Raw genomic sequence first — 16,060 nt, 5'->3', positions numbered from 1 at the left:
TTATGAGCATAGAAGTTTACTAACCTTTCTTGAAGCTTGAACTTTGAGAAGCTTCTGGAAAGTTGCAACGCTCTTCTTCCTCACAGCACGTCTCTCTTTCTTTCCTCGGCACCTCGAGCAACCACGAAAGTTTCTATCACTAAATCACTCAAAATAAAAGGAATTAGTGAGTGGGCACTTTTAAAAACTACGACTTAAGAACGAGTCTTGAAGTCGCAGAGCTAAACTCTAGGTCAAATGAGGACCTAGATGCCAAAACAATAAAACGAAATTGACTAGAGAGAGAGATGAGAGGGGCGGCCAAGTTCTAGAGAGAGAGTCTCTCAAATCTCTTAAACTTGGATGAATGAAAATATGTGGAATGAGGCTCCTATTTATAGGAGAGGTCTTACCTTCAATAAGCTAGTTTCCTCTACTATAGAATATCACATATTCAAATTTGTTTCCTCTTTTTCTTTTGGCAAGTATCTTGATACATTTATGCACAAAATATTCTCTCTTTCTCTTGGGTAGTAGGCGCCCATTTCAAGTCTAGAAGGAGCTTCTAGAAGCTTCTTCATTTGTTCATGACAACATGAAAGAAAGGCCCATTAAGAATTTTCAATAAAATTCTTATGAAATGAAATTAATTCACAAGGCCCAATTATTTTAATATGGCCGAGTGACATTAAGTCATCAAATGAACTTGTCAAAAAATTTATTGACATCCATTTCATCCTTTGTCTCAAAAGACAAAAATACCCTTTTGACAATTTTCGTTTTTGTTTTGACTTAGCTTCCAGTTTAACTATTCCTACTCGATGTGATTCGTGACAGTGACGTCATGGATCCAAATGAACAAAGCTTGAGCTAAATACTTGGACTCAAAAGTTCACAAACCTTTTCCAAGTTTAGCTTAATCTCAACTGACTGCACTAAAGATTTGACACTGAAAATCTCTCGGTTCAAATGAATTTATTTTATACTCAAGAATTCAACCTAATTGTAATGAGTGGATCCACAGAATATTATCAGTGTTTACCCTTCATGACTCATAACAATCATACTGAGGTCAATAGTCCTTTGACCCTTAGATTGCGAATATATCGTTTTAAGCAAACTACGAATATTTTGTTCATGCAAATCCACATTTGTCTCTTCGTAAGTTGTAAAGTTTGTTTATGGACTAAAGACTAATGTTTTTCTTAAAGCTTCAAACAGACAAGGAAGAATGAATGAACGTTTCAACTTTTTATTAATGAATAAACGATTACAAGCAAGAGTCTTCGCGAGACTTAATTACATCAAATGTACGATATAAAGATTACAACTCTTCTTGTGGGCACCATTGACAACAACCGTGCCTTTTCTGTATATGCTGCCTACGTACCCGTGTGTGGGATCAAGTCAGAACGTAGTACAGGGTGTATGTAACGCAGTATGAGGCGCGGAGCCTCAAGGGTGTGCTCGACGGAGGAGACGGAGTGCGGAGGAGTCCTCGGAGACGTCTCAAAACTCTAGGATCGAGTGACCCGAGAAAGAATGTGTGTTTTCTCTCTTATGGAGGCGTGGGAGACTCTAAGTCAATAGTTCCTTGTCATGGCATAGATTTCGGAGGCGTATACAATTTCCAGTCGGAAATGCAAGACGCACAGGAGATTTCTTGTCAGAAATGGTGGACGTGTCTAGTGTGCTAGACACCTAGGCGATTTTCAGTTGAAAACCGCAGGAGCACTCGTGAGCTCGAGATTAGACGTTCGATCAAGAGAGGCGGCCCTCGGGAGTCCCTTGGAGTGCTTCAGAATCTCTGACAACGAGAAATCGTGGAGAATCCATTTCAGGCCAAGGATGTCATCCAAAGAAGCATAGAGAAGAATGAGTATTCAAGGGAATGAATGGGATGGCTTTCCCCTCAATGAGAGGGGGTATTTATAGTAATTGGAGGGCTTTCCCCTCAACGATGCGTGCGCACGTGGCGTGCTTAGTTGCGTGGCGCGCCATGCGCTATGCACGCACGTAGCGTACTTGGCACGGCGCGCCTGACTTGCGCGGTTCGCCCATGACTGGCGCGGCACACGTCGTCCTGCGTGGCGCGCCCCGTCTGGTCGAACTCTTGTGGGCCTTAGGGGTCTTCGTTTATCCGGCCCGTTGGGCGTTTGGGACTCGAGATTTCATGCGAGTTGCATGAAACATAGAGGTCCAAACTCGAGGAATCAAGGTCGACACGAGGATTTGTTAATCGACTCATGGACATGTAATTCTATTCGAGGAGTTATTTCGACTCGAGGAGGAAGACGCTCAACTCGAGGAGTGAGGCTCGACTCGAGGAGAAAAAGTTTGGCACGAGGACTTACCAGTTGACTCTTCTCAGGATTGGCTTCGATCCCGTGCTGGTTCACCATGTGCCCTAGAAATTTGTCGGACTCCATCCCAAAGACGCACTTGTTGGAATTGAGCTTCATCTTGTATTGGCGTAGAATCGTGAATATATCCCTGAGGTCACGGACGTGGTTGGGAGCTTTGAGACTCTTGACAAAGTTTTCGTCGACATAGACCTCCATTGTCTTGATAATCTCCTAGGCAAACATCCGGTTGACCAACCTTTGAAACGTCGCTCCCGCATTCTAGAAGCCAAAAGGCATGACCCTGTAGCAATAGAGCCCGCGGTTTGTGATGAAGGTTATTTGATCTGGTTCGGCTTGTGCATGCAGATATGATTGTACCCCGAGTACGCATCCATGAAGCTTAGCAGCTCATGTTCGATCGTGGCGTCTACGAGATGCTTGATCCGTGAGAGAGGGAAACTGTCCTTCGGGCAGGCTTTGTTCAGATCCTTGTAGTCTATGCAAATCTGCCATTTCCCGTTGGGCTTCTTTACCATCACCACCTTGGACACCCACTTGGGGTGTTCCGCCTCCCTGATGAAGTCGGCGGCGATGATTTTGTCAACATCCTCTCCAATGGCTTGGTACCTTTCTCCACTGAACGCTTGCCTTGATTGCACGCGTTTGGTTATCCTCTTGTCGTCGTTTAGGTAGTTGACCATCACTTCAAGGTCGATCCCCGACACATCAACCTGTGTCCATGCAAAGACATCCTTGAACTCGCGAAGGAAAGGCATGAGTTGGAGCTGGACCTCGGCTGAGAGTTGGGCACCAATTTTGACAACTTGGTCAGGTTTGGAGTCATCCAACATGACGCGAATGAGTTCATCAGATGTCTCCACCTTTCGACACACTACTTCATCCCTTTGGTCCAGCTCCCCGAAGGTGCCTCCTTCCTCCAACTTACACGGGAACTTGTCCCCATGTTGGTAAATGGTGCTCGTCATCTTCCTTTTTTCCTTGTCGTCCACCCCTTGAATGTAGTATATCCTTGTCATGGACTAGTATCGAAACATTGCGGCGATCCTTTTTTTAGTCGGGAACGTCATCATGAGATGGTATGCGTAAGTGATCGCTCTCAACCAATTTAGAGGGGGACAGCCAATTATGATGTTGTAGGCGGAAGGCTGGTCCACTACTAGGAACAATACGATATGAGTGACCTCAATCCCCCCTGGAGTCCGAAACATTAATGCGAGGTCAATGGTTCCCTTGGTCATCACCCTCTCCCCGGAGAAGCCGAAGAGCGGGGTAGAAATTGGAGTTGGCCTCAGTCTAGCCAGCTTCATCATGTCCAGAACCGACTTGAAGATGATGTTGTTGGAATCGATCTAGGGTTTAAGAAAATAATTAACACTTCGGTAAGTGGCAGAATTTTAAAATTTTCTTTTACAAGTAAAAACGGTTTTTTACTAACCTAGACAAAGAGCAAGTACATATAAATAAAAACTATTATGAGCTAAGAAGTTTACTAACCTTTCTTGAAGCTTGAACTTTGAGAAGCTTTTGGAAAGTTTGCAACGCTCGTCTCCCCTCGCAGCACGTCTCTCTTTCTTTCCTCGGCACCTCGAGCAACCACGAAAGTTTCTATCACTAAATCACTCGAAATAATGGAATTAGTGAGTGGGCACTTTTAAACACTACGTCTTAAGAACAAGTCTTTAAGTCGCAGAGCTTAACACTAGGTCAAATGAGGACCTAGGTGCCAAAACAAAAAAGTCGAAAATAAACTAGAGAGAGAGGAAGGGGCGGCAACCACAAGTTATAGAGAGAGAGGCTCTCAATCTCTAACTTATGTGGAATGAATGAAATAAGAAGAATAAGGCTCCTATTTATAGGAGAGGCTTTACCTTCAATAAGGTAGTTTCCTCTTCTTTAGAATATCACATATTCATGAGGAAATAATCCTTATCTCTTTTTCTCATTTTGGGCGTGTAAGCCTTGCCATCTAGAAGCAAATTTGTTTCCTATTTTGCTTGCCTTGGCCGCCCATGTCATACTCTCCTAGAGGAAATTTGTTTCCTCTTTTTCTTTTGGCAAGTATCTTCATACATTAATGCACAAAATAAACTCTCTTTCACACTAAGGGCTGCACGAAATTTGGTCTCCCATTCACTTGGGTTGGACGGCCAAAAGCCTTCTAGAAAGGCTTTCTAGGTTTTCTTTTAATTGTTCATGACAACATAAGAAAAGCCCATTAAGAATTTTCTAGTAAAATTCTATGAAATGAAATTAATTCACAAGGCCCAATAAACATTTTATGGCCGTGTGATATAATATGTCATCATATGACATTGTCAAAAAATTTATTGACATTCATTTCATGCCATGTCCAAAAAGACAAAATTACCCTTTCGACAATTTTTGTTATTGTTTTGACTTAGCTTCCAGTTTAACTATTCCTAATCGATGTGATTCATGACAGTGACCTCATGGACCCAAATGAACAAAGCTTGAGCTAAACACTTGGACTCAAAAGTTCACAAACCTTTTCCAAGTTTAGCTTAATGCCAACTGACTCCACTAAAGAGTTGACACTGAAAATCTCTCGGTTCAAATGAATTTATTTTCTACTCAAGAATTCAACCCAATTATGATGAGCGGATCCACCGAATATTATCTATGTTTACCCTTCTTGAATGTCATAAGCTAGTCGGGATTTACTAAATTACCATTTTACCCTTCTAGTTGTTATTTCCTCAACTCCTTTGTCGCTTGTGAATAAATTAGAAACAATGTATTGACGAGGAGCTAACAAGTCACATTGTTTCATCCAAAAGAGTCAGGACTCAATTTGGACACTGGCCAGTTCATTTATCCACACTCCAAGGAACAAAGCATGAGGTGACATACATTGCATTTCAGCAATCTTGTACATGAATTCCATATCTATGAGAACTTCACAAAGTTACTCATGCCATTCTCACAACTTAGTACTTCACCAATAGGCCCTGTTCGGAATCACATAGTGAGTCCGAACTCTGACTTTCTCAAATGAGAATACTAAGCTGTGAAATGGCATGTCTCATTTCAGGATTAATGTAAGCATGATGCAATTCATACATAGTGACTTCGAGACATAAGAGGTTAAATGGTTTGTTCTTATCTTGTCTCTAGAAGTGCACTGGTCAATTCAGTACCTTCGGAAGATACCTAGAAGAACTATAGAGTCTCCAACTCTCAATGCCTCATAACCAGACGTCATAGATTCTTCGAACAATCATACTGAGGTCAATAGTCCTTTGACCCTTAGATTGCGAATATATCATTTTAAACAAACTACGAATAATTTGTTCATGCAAATCTACATTTCTCTCTACGTAAGTTGTTTAGTTTGTTTATAGACTAAAGACTAATGTTTTATCATAAAGCTTCAAATAAGGAAGATTGAATGAACGTTTCAATTTTTTATTAATGAATAAGCAATTACAAGCAAGAGTCTTCATGAGACTTTATTACATCAAATGCATAATATAAAGATTACAACTCTTCTTGTGGGCACCATTGACAACAAACTTCCACTTGACTCAAAGAAGATGTGTGTAGTCCTTCATGCCTAATCCCTCTCGATGTTGGTCGAAGACCTTGTTCGCTAGGGCCTTTGTGAATGGATCTGCTAGGTTGTCCACCGTTGAGATCTTCTTCACTTCCACGTCTCCGCGCTGCACGATCTCTCGAATCAAATGGTATTTCCTCTCAATATGCTTAGAGCGCTTATGGCTTCGAGGTTCCTTTGAGTTAGCGACGGCCCCACTATTATCACAATAAAGGGTAATGGGCTCGTCGACGTTTGGAACAACTTCCAAATACTTAAGGAATTTTCTAAGCCATACAGCCTCTTTGGATGCTTCACAAGCAGCCCCATATTCTGCTTCCATTGTGGAGTCAGCAATGCAAGATTGCTTAATACTCCTCCACACAACAGCTCCACCATTAAGGATGAACACAGATCCCGAAGTGGATTTCTTGGAATCCTTATCCGCTTGAAAATCGGAGTCGGTATATCCCGTCATAGTAAGGTCAGTACCTGAGTATGTAAGCATCAAGTTCCTAGTTCTTCGAAGATACTTAAGAACATGCTTAACAGCAATCCAGTGCTCGGGTCCAGGGTTGGATTGGAAACGGCTAACTACGCCAACGGCGAAACAAATGTAAGGTCTAGTGCAAACCATAGCATACATGAGGCTTCCTAGGGCAGAGGTGTGAGGAATTTTCCTCATGTCTTCAATCTCTTGTGCAGTCTTGGTAGACTGGTCCTTAGAGAGTGAAAGTCCATGCCTAAAGGGTGTTCGGCCCTTCTTGGAGTCTTGCATCGAGAAGCGATCCATCACCTTATCAATATAAGATGCTTGAGAGAGCGACAGGGTCCGGTTTTTCCTATCTCGAAAGATTTGGATCCTCGAAAGATTTGGATCCCCAGAATGTACGCGGCTTCTCCTAGATCCTTCACATCGAATTGCTTTGCCAGCCAGACCTTAACCTCAGATAACTTAACCACGTCATTACCAATGAGTAGTATATCATCGACATATAGTACCAGAAACACAACTTTGCCTTTGTGTATTAACTTGTAAACACAAGGCTCATCTATTGACTGTTCAAAGCCGAAGCTTTTCAGAGTTTCATCGAATCTGATATTCCATGACCTAGATGCTTGCTTTAATCCATAAATGGACTTGCAACTCACAAACCTTGATCTCTTGACCTTCTTCCACGAAACCGTGTGGTTGAGCCATGTAAATGCGCTCATCAAGATTGCCATTCAGAAAGGCAGTCTTGACATCCATTTGCCGGATCTCATAATCAAGAGCTGCAGCTATGGATAGGAGTATGCGGATGGATTTAAGCATCGCGACTGGCGAGAAGGTTTCTTCATATTCAATCCCTTCTTGTTGGGTATAACCCTTCGCTACAAGTCGTGCTTTGAACGTCTCGACGTTCCCATCAGGACCCATTTTCTTCTTGTATATCCACTTACACCCTACGGGTTTAATCCCTTCAGGAAGGTCTACAAGTTTCCAGACTTTGTTGACATACATCGAGTGCATTTAAAATTTCATGGCGTCAAGCCAAAGGTTTCATTCAGAACAAGCCATCGCTTGGCTATAGGAAACAGGATCATCCATGTCAGAGACGGCTACAAGAGAGTCTCCATAAGACATGTACCTATCAGGCTTTTGAGTAGCCCTCCCACTACGTCGAAGTACTACTTGACGAGATTCTGATGAGTTAGGTTGTGTTTCAGTTGGGGTAAGAACAGTTCTTACAGATGAGGTAGAAGCTTCCTCACCCAACTTTTCTTCAAGCACAATTTTGCTTCTAGGTTTTGCATCCTTCATAAAGTCCTCCTCAAGGAAACGAGCATTCGTGCTAACGAAAGTCTTATTGTCATCGGGACTATAGAAGATGAAACCCTTGGTTTCCTTTGGATATCACTACTACAAATGTTGGATTATACAACCCACTTTCTACAACGCTTATGAAAAGCGTTGTAGAAACTAGTGATTCTACAACGCTTATGACAAGCGTTGTAGAAACATGGTGTTTCTACAACGCCTATGGACAAGCGTTGTAGAAACTTGGTGTTTCTACAACGCATATGGTAAAGCGTTGTAGAAACTTGTAGATTCTACAACGCATATAGTTAAGCGTTGTAGAAACATGGTGCTTCAGATTTCCCACAACGCTTTAAAAATCCGTTGTATAATCCACGCCGTGGCGTAATGTGTTTTCTACCGCGGCGAGACCTTACTACAACGCACAGTGAAAGCGTTGTAGAAAAATGTAATCCGCCGCGGCGAAATTCATACCTCGCCGCGGCGGGTGGTTTCTACAACACTAAACAAAAGCGTTGTAGAAACTCGTCGCCGCGGCGAGGTATATATCTCGCCGCGGCTAGAAAATTTTTCTCAAACTAAAATATGTGATGATTCTATAATTTTTCTTCTCAAAAATGTGTTTTGATAGAAAATATTAGTCCTGACTTTGGTGATGTTGGGTTTGGTGTTCCTGGGATAATTCTAGTTTGTGATGTTTTGTTGCAATCTGAGAATTCTGCGATTTAGGACTTTGAGATTATGAAATTATTGTTTTGATATGTTCGAATTTAGATTCTAAACTTATTATAACCAAGGCCTAGATGTTCTAAACTTATTATAACTAATCTGATAATTCTGCGATTTAGGACTTTGGGATAATTATTGTTTTGATATGTTCGAAACTGTCTCGCCGCGGCGAGTGAGGAATCTCGCCGCAGCGAGATGTTCCTAAAACGGTTATAAAATCCGTTGTAGGAACATCTCGCCCCTGCCCCGCCTCCACCTCGCCCAGCCCCGCCCCGCCTCCACCTCGCCCAGCCCCGCCTCCACATCGCCCAGCCCGGCCTCCACCTCGCCCAGCCCGGCCTCCACCTCGACCAGCCCCGCTCCACCTCGCCCCCTGCCCCGCCTCCACCTCACCCAGCCCCGTTCTACCTCGCCTCTCGCTCGCCACGTCCTCGCCCAGCCCGCCTCCACATCCCCCAGCCCCCGCCTCCACCTCGCCCAGCCCGGCCTCCACCTCGCCCAGCCCCGCCTCCACATCACCCAGCCCGGCCTCCACATCGCCCAGCTCGGCCTGCAAATCGCCCAGCCCCGTCTCCACCTCGCCCCGCCCGGCCTCAACCTCGCCCAGCCCGGCGACCACCTCGCCCAGCCCGGCCTCCACCTCGCCCAGCCCGGCCTCCACCTCGACCTCGCCCAACCCGGCCTCCACCTCGCCCAACCCGCCTCCACATCGCCCAGCTCGGCCTCCACCTCGCCCCTGCCCCGCCTCCACCTCGCCTCTCGCTCGCCACGTCCTCGCCTCCACCTCGCCACGTCCTCGCCTTGCCCCGCCTCCACATCGCCCAGCCCCGCCGTCACCTCGCCCAGCCCGGTCGCCCAGCCCGGCCTTCACCTCGCCCAGCCCCGCCTCCACCTCGCCCCCTGCCCCGTCTCCACCTCAACCCTGTCTCGCCGCGGCGAGTGAGGAATCTCGCCGCGGCTAGATGTTCCTACAACGGTTATAAAATCCGTTGTAGGAACACCTCGCCGCGGCGACGACATATTTTCGCCGCGGCGAGGGTTTTTAGGTTTTTTAGGTTTTCACTATAAAAGGCCGTTTTCAGTTTTTTTTCTCATTTTTTCCCAAATCCACACACGAGACAACTATTTTCGGCAGCATCTCTACCGTTTTTTGTTGTCAATGGTGCCCACAAGAAGAGTTGTAGTCTTTATTTTGTACATTTGATGTAATAAAGTCTCATGAAGACTCTTGCTTGTAATTTCCTATCTATTCATTAATAAAGTTGAAACGTTCATTCATTCTTTCTTTGTTTGAAGCTTTATGATAAAACCATAGTCTTTTAGTCCATAAACAAACTTAACAACTTACGAAGAGACAAATGTAGATTTGCATGAACAAACTCTTCGTAGTTTGTTTAAAACGATATATTCGCAATCTTAGGGTCAAAGGACTATTGACCTCAGTATGATTGTTAGAAGAATCTATGATGTCTGGTTATGAGGCATTGAGAGTTGGGGACTCTATAGTTCTTCTAGGTATCTTCCGAAGGTACTGAATTGACCAGTGCACTTCTAGAGACAATATAAGAACAAACCATTTAACCTCTTATGTCTCGAAGTCACTATGTATGAATTGCATCATGCTTACCTTAATCCTGAAATGAGACATGCCATTTCACACCTTAGTATTCTCATTTGAGAAAGTCAAAGTTCGGACTCACTATGTGATTCCGAACAAGGCCTATTGGTGAAGTACTAAGTTGTGAGTCTGTCATGAGTAACTTTGTGAAGTTCTCATAGATATGGAATTCATGTACAAGATTGCTGAAATGCAATGTATGTCACCTCATGCTTTGTTCCTTGGAGTGTGAATAAATGAACTGGCCAGTGTCCAAATTGAGTCCTGACTCTTTTGGATGAAACAATGTGACTTGTTAGCTCCTCGTCAATACATTGTTTCTAACTTATTCACAAGCGACAAAGGAATTGAGGAAATAACAGCTAGAAGGGTAAAATGGTAATTTAGTAAATCCCGACTAGCTGATGACATTCATGAAGGGTAAACATAGATAATATTCAGTGGATCCGCTCATCATAATTAGGTCGAATTCTTGAGTAGAAAATAAATTCATTTGAACCGAGAGATTTTCAGTGTCAGCTCTTTAGTGGAGTCAGTTGGCATTAAGCTAAACTTGGAAAAGGTTTGTGAACTTTTGAGTCCAAGTGTTTAGCTAAAGCTTTGTTCATTTGGGTCCATGAGGTCACTGTCACGAATCACATCGATAGGAATAGTTAAACTGGAAGCTAAGTCAAAACAAGAACGAAAATTGTCAAAAGGGTAAATTTGTCTTTTTGGACATGGCATGAAATGAATGTCAATAAATTTTTTTTGACAATGTCATATGATGACATATTATATCACACGGCCATAACATGTTTATTGGGCCTTGTGAATTAATTTCATTTCATAGAATTTTACTTGAAAATTCTTAATGGGCTTTTCTTATGTTATCATGAACAATTAAAGAAACACCTAGAAAGCCTTTTTAGAAGGCTTTTGGCTGTCCAACCCAAGTGAATAGGAGACCAAATTTCGTGCAGCCCTTAGTGTGAAAGAGAGATTAATTTGTGCATTAATGTATTTAGATACTTGCCAAAAGAAAAAGAGGAAACAAATTTCCTCTAAGAGGAATCAAGATGGGCGCCCAAGTAGAGTCAAAAGAGGAAACAAATATGAGGATATCTTGGATCCTCTTTGGCCGTGTGAAATAAGGAGAAGAAAAGGAAATTGGCTCATGAATATGTGATATTCTATAGAAGAGGAAACTACCTTATTGAAGGTGAGACCTCTCCTATAAATAGGAGCCTTATTCTTCACATTTCATTCATTCCAAGTTTTAGAGATTGAGAGCTTCTCTCTCTAGCTTGGCCGCCCCTCTCCTCTCTCTCTCTATTCAATTTCGATTTTTGTTTTGGCACCTAGGTCCTCATTTGACCTAGAGTTTAGCTCTGCGACTTAAAGACTCGTTCTTAAGTCGTAGTGTTTAAAAGTGCCCACTCACTGATTCCTTTATTTCGAGTGATTTAGTGATAGAAACTTTCGTGGTTGCTCGAGGTGCCGAGGAAAGAAAGAGAGACGTGCTGCGAGGGGAGACGGGCGTTGTAAACTTTCCACAAGCTTCTTCAAAGTTCAAGCTTCAAGAAAGGTTAGTAAACTTCTAGCTCATACTGGTTTTTAATTACATGTACTTGCACTTGTCTAGGTTAGTAAAAACTGTTTTACTTGTAAAAGAAAAATTTTAAAATTCCGCCGCTTACCGAAGCGTTAATTATTTTCTCAAACCCTAGATCGATTCCAACAAATGGTATCAGAGCTATGGTGAAAGAGATGCATGTACATGTTTTTTAAATTATGAGCTTGAAAATCGTTTTCGAAAGTTTACTAATTTTGTGACAAGTTAGAATTGTAATCTTAGATTTTTTTTTAATTTAATGCTCTTGTATTTAAATTAAAAAGCATGTTGATTTTCTATGAGTTTGGGATGTTTTTAAAACACATTAGAATCAGTTCTAAAAGTTTTTAATTTTTTATATTGAAAAACGTGTTTTAAAGGTTTGAGAAATTTCGGTAAATTTTGTGACTAGTTACTTTGTCTTTCTAGTTTCTTTTATTTACCGTATTCGTTTTATGCTTGTTGTTATCTCTTTTATTCTATGTTATTACCCTGCTAATAAAACACAAATAAAAGCTTTAAACAACATCTTAAAACGTTCCGTTACACTTGATTCTTTTTCGTACCTAAAAAGGACCAAAGTTTTAATTTATTTCTTTTTCTTCGAGCTGGAGTAAACCCGCAATAAACGTGGCATAACTCTCTGCTCAGAAATCGAAATTTAATGATTCTTGAATCAAATTAAATCTCTATCTGTCCTCTGTCCAATGCCACCGGTTTCGGCTGAAAAGGACATCGGAGCCGCCAGATATGGCGATTTTACTCCGAGGTGCGCGGCTGTCTGAAACTCCAGTTTTTTAGAAATCCGGATTTTCAAACCCCACTACCATGAGTTATAGAACTCTAATGAGAAAATTTTCTTGAGCAAAAATGTTTTTCATATGATTATAAACATGATGTGTAAGATTAAAAGTTTTTTTTTTTGAAAGATTAATTGAAATTGAGTTTTTACAAAACTAGTTTGAATTTTGAAAAACCGTTTTCACTTTCAAACTTGAAAATATTTTGTCATCCAAATCAAATAAATTTTCAAAATGTTTTCAAAACTATATCTATATCACATATGTTCAAAATCTATATGCTCTTGAAAATTTGAGTGGGAGGTCTCTTTGTAGACAAGCCGAAAAATAAAAAGATGTGTAATCTCAAACTTTCAAGTGTTCGAGTGAGTTGAAGTTCACACTTCCCTCATGCACTTTCCCGAAATAGAAAATAGGAAAAGATCGAGTATGTACCTTGTGCCTTTATGCACTAATACTACTCTGAACATGTCGATATAGGATTCTCTTCTAGTTGTCCGCTCTGTCGCTCTCTAACTAGGAAATTTATTTCCGAACTTATAAGAGTCGATGAACCAACTCCAAAAACTAAGTGGGAGGGTTATACTTGTTGTTTGTAACCCATGATCCCCAACACTAATGAAAAGTGCAAGTGTCGCCGGACTAAGAGTCACCCTCGTGGCCCTCTCTTAAATGAGAGTACTCAAGGGCGCTTTGCTCTGATCATTGCTCATTGAGCTACGTCCGAGAGTGAGACGATGATGGCAAGGCCTCCCCTTGGGGGATTGTTTTTCAAAGTTGATCTTTTGGACTAAGTGGTTGGTTGCACACTTAGGCTCAATCCCTAGTAATCCTCCCTCGATTCCCTGCGAAAGGATGTGAGTGATCAAACCAATTTACAAGGTGGCTAGTCAAAATAGATGTATTGACATCTTGGCTTAGCATTAATGATGTGTCATTTACTTATAAAAGGAGATTTTTTGCGGCCTTCTCTTGAGGGAGTAAATTATCGTTTGGTTTATAACACCTTTGGATTTTATAAAAGTCTTAATAAAACTTAAATCCTAAACCAAAGACTAATCATAAACTTGTTTCAACTTATATAGGCTATATGTCTCTCAACCATCTCTCTATCTTTCTTTCCTCGATCAAACTCGAAAACGAAAACTACATAGACTCGAAACGTAACCTCGACATAATACCTACCGTTAACAAGCACAATTGGGTACTCACCACCCCATGTCCTCCTCTGACGAATGATGATTCAACTCAAGAGGACAATGACGCCTTAGCGGCCTGGCTTCGATCCGATGAGATTGTGAGGTGCTATATCTTGGCATCTATGAACAATACGCTGAACGAGCAACATCATGACTTCGAGACTGCCGCTGACATGCTCTACAATCTCCTTGAGATGTTTGGAGGGCAAAGGCGTCAAACAAGGCTACAAGCAGTTCGACAGTTTATGAACTGTCATATGCAGGCTAGGACTCCTATTGGAGACTTTATGATATTGATCATTAGTCATCTGAGTAAAATGGAAATCCTAGGATCTGAGATTGATGGGAAGAATATCATAGATATGATCTTAGAAACTCTCCCCGCATCTCTTGATACCTCCAAGATGAACTACTTCATAAACAAGCTAGAGTACACTGTTACCAAGCTTATGAAGGGATTTCACACTGCTGAAGGTCTCACTAAGAGAAGGAGGAATCAAGGAGAGGCACATGCTACTGAGCAAAGAGCCTCCACCTCTGGAACTAAGAAGAGACCTCACAAGGCCGATAAAAAGAACTGTCCTGCCAATCTCAAAGCAAAGGAACATATTGTACTAGTTACCGAAGCATGCTTAGTAGCTGATAATGTATCAACGTGGATTCTTGACTCCGCTGCTACTAACCATATTTGTTGTTCCTTGAATGGTTTCAAGAAGACCAAAAGCTTAGAGGAAGGCGAGTTCTGTTTCAAATGGGGTGATGGGAGCCTGGTGTCTGCAAAGGCTGTGGGATACGTGACGCTGTCTTTTGAAGACCGCACTTTAAACTTGAATAATGTTTATTTTGTTCCTACCTTTGGGAAGAACTTAATATCCGTTGCTCGTCTTCGTGAGCAAGATTATTGTTTAAAGTTCATTAAGAATGGAATTCGTATTTCGTTTCATGATAATTCTTTTGTCACTGATACGTGTATGAAGAATGGTCTTTTCTACATCTATCCCACTCAACCTTCTCTTTTAGACACCGAAATAGATAACTGTTGTCGGTCGTTTTCGGAAAACCCGAGACGCCGAGAAGGCACGTCGCTCAAAGGGCCGATGGTCAGGCCGGAGGTCCTGAAGAGCGCCAGATCTTCAAGCCCTCGCCCAAACTCCTGACTCCTCGAGTCGAGCTTCGCTCCTCGAGTCGAGCCTTGAGTCAATCTCCTCAAGTCGGGCTTCGCTCCTCGAGTCGAGCCTTGAGTGGTTCCTCGAGTCGAGCCTTTAATTGTTCCTCGAGTCGAGCCTCGAGTCATTTTCGAGTCGAGCCTCGAGTCATCCTCGAGTCACTCCTCGAATCAAGTCGCTAGTCGCTCTCGCCGGGCCGAGCCTCGCTACTCGAATCGAGTCACTCTCATCAAGTAGAAAGCTTCATATTTCACGTGAGAAGAATGACATTCGAAGGCCCGCAAGAACCCGGCCAAGACGAGCTGTTCATCACGCACACAGCGCGCCACGCCGGCCGGCCGTGCAGCAGATGGCGCGCCGCGCCATGCAGGCGCGCGCCGCGCGCTCCATGCGCCGCGCGACCTGCGCCGCACCTGATGACCCTCGCGCCGCGCCCGGTGACACGCGCGCCGCGCCCCTTGCGCCGCACGCCGCGCGCCGCGCGTTGTGCGCCGCTCGTTGTGCGCCGCGCGTGCCGTGCGCCTCCACTTGATGGCATGCGCGATCCTAGTCCCACATGGACGAAAAAGGGACCTTCTAAGGCTCCCAAACACCTATAAATACCCTCTCCCATTGAGGGGAAATCCAGGCCAAGATATCCAAGAATATCCAATAATTCTCTTCATCTCCTATCGACACGCTCGATTTCTCTGCTTCTCTGGATGCCATATTTGGCCTGAAGCAGGTTCTCTTCTCTCTCTCCCTCGTTCTCAAAGGTCCCGAAGCACTCACGGGAACTTCCCGGACGTCGCTCCCTTTGACCGAACGTTCTCCGGTGCTCAAGCACGCCCCTAGGGTTCTCAACTAGAGCTACCCTTGCGCGTCTAACACGCTAGACGCGTACGCGATCTCCGAAGTTCCGAGACGCTGCCGAGAACTCCTCGCGCCCCGTTTCCTTCGTCGAGCACGCCTCTCCGCCAAGGCTCCACGCCTCATACTGCGTCACACACGCTTGAACTACGTTCTGACCTGATCCCACGCACGGGTACGTAGGCAGCCGACAACCAAGGCACGGTCACTCATCCTCCTCACCCCCTACCTCTCCCGAGAGGCGGGCTGATCGGAGAGAACCCTAGCTCAAGACTATCGAGATCACACTCTTGGCCCGGGTGCGATCACTTGGTCCGGCCTTGGATCGAACCGCCCGAGGTTTTAAATAGTTGTTCATTTTCGTGCGACAACATTTTGGCGCTAGAAGGAGGGGACTTCCCGACCT

Source organism: Urtica dioica, chromosome 7 (genome assembly GCF_054948205.1).
Source record: "Urtica dioica subsp. dioica isolate 48M chromosome 7, U.dioica_male_clone48M_v1_H2, whole genome shotgun sequence".
Taxonomy (NCBI): domain Eukaryota; kingdom Viridiplantae; phylum Streptophyta; class Magnoliopsida; order Rosales; family Urticaceae; genus Urtica; species Urtica dioica.
The sequence above is the reverse complement of the archived record's forward strand: the minus strand, read 5'-3'. Positions refer to the sequence as shown.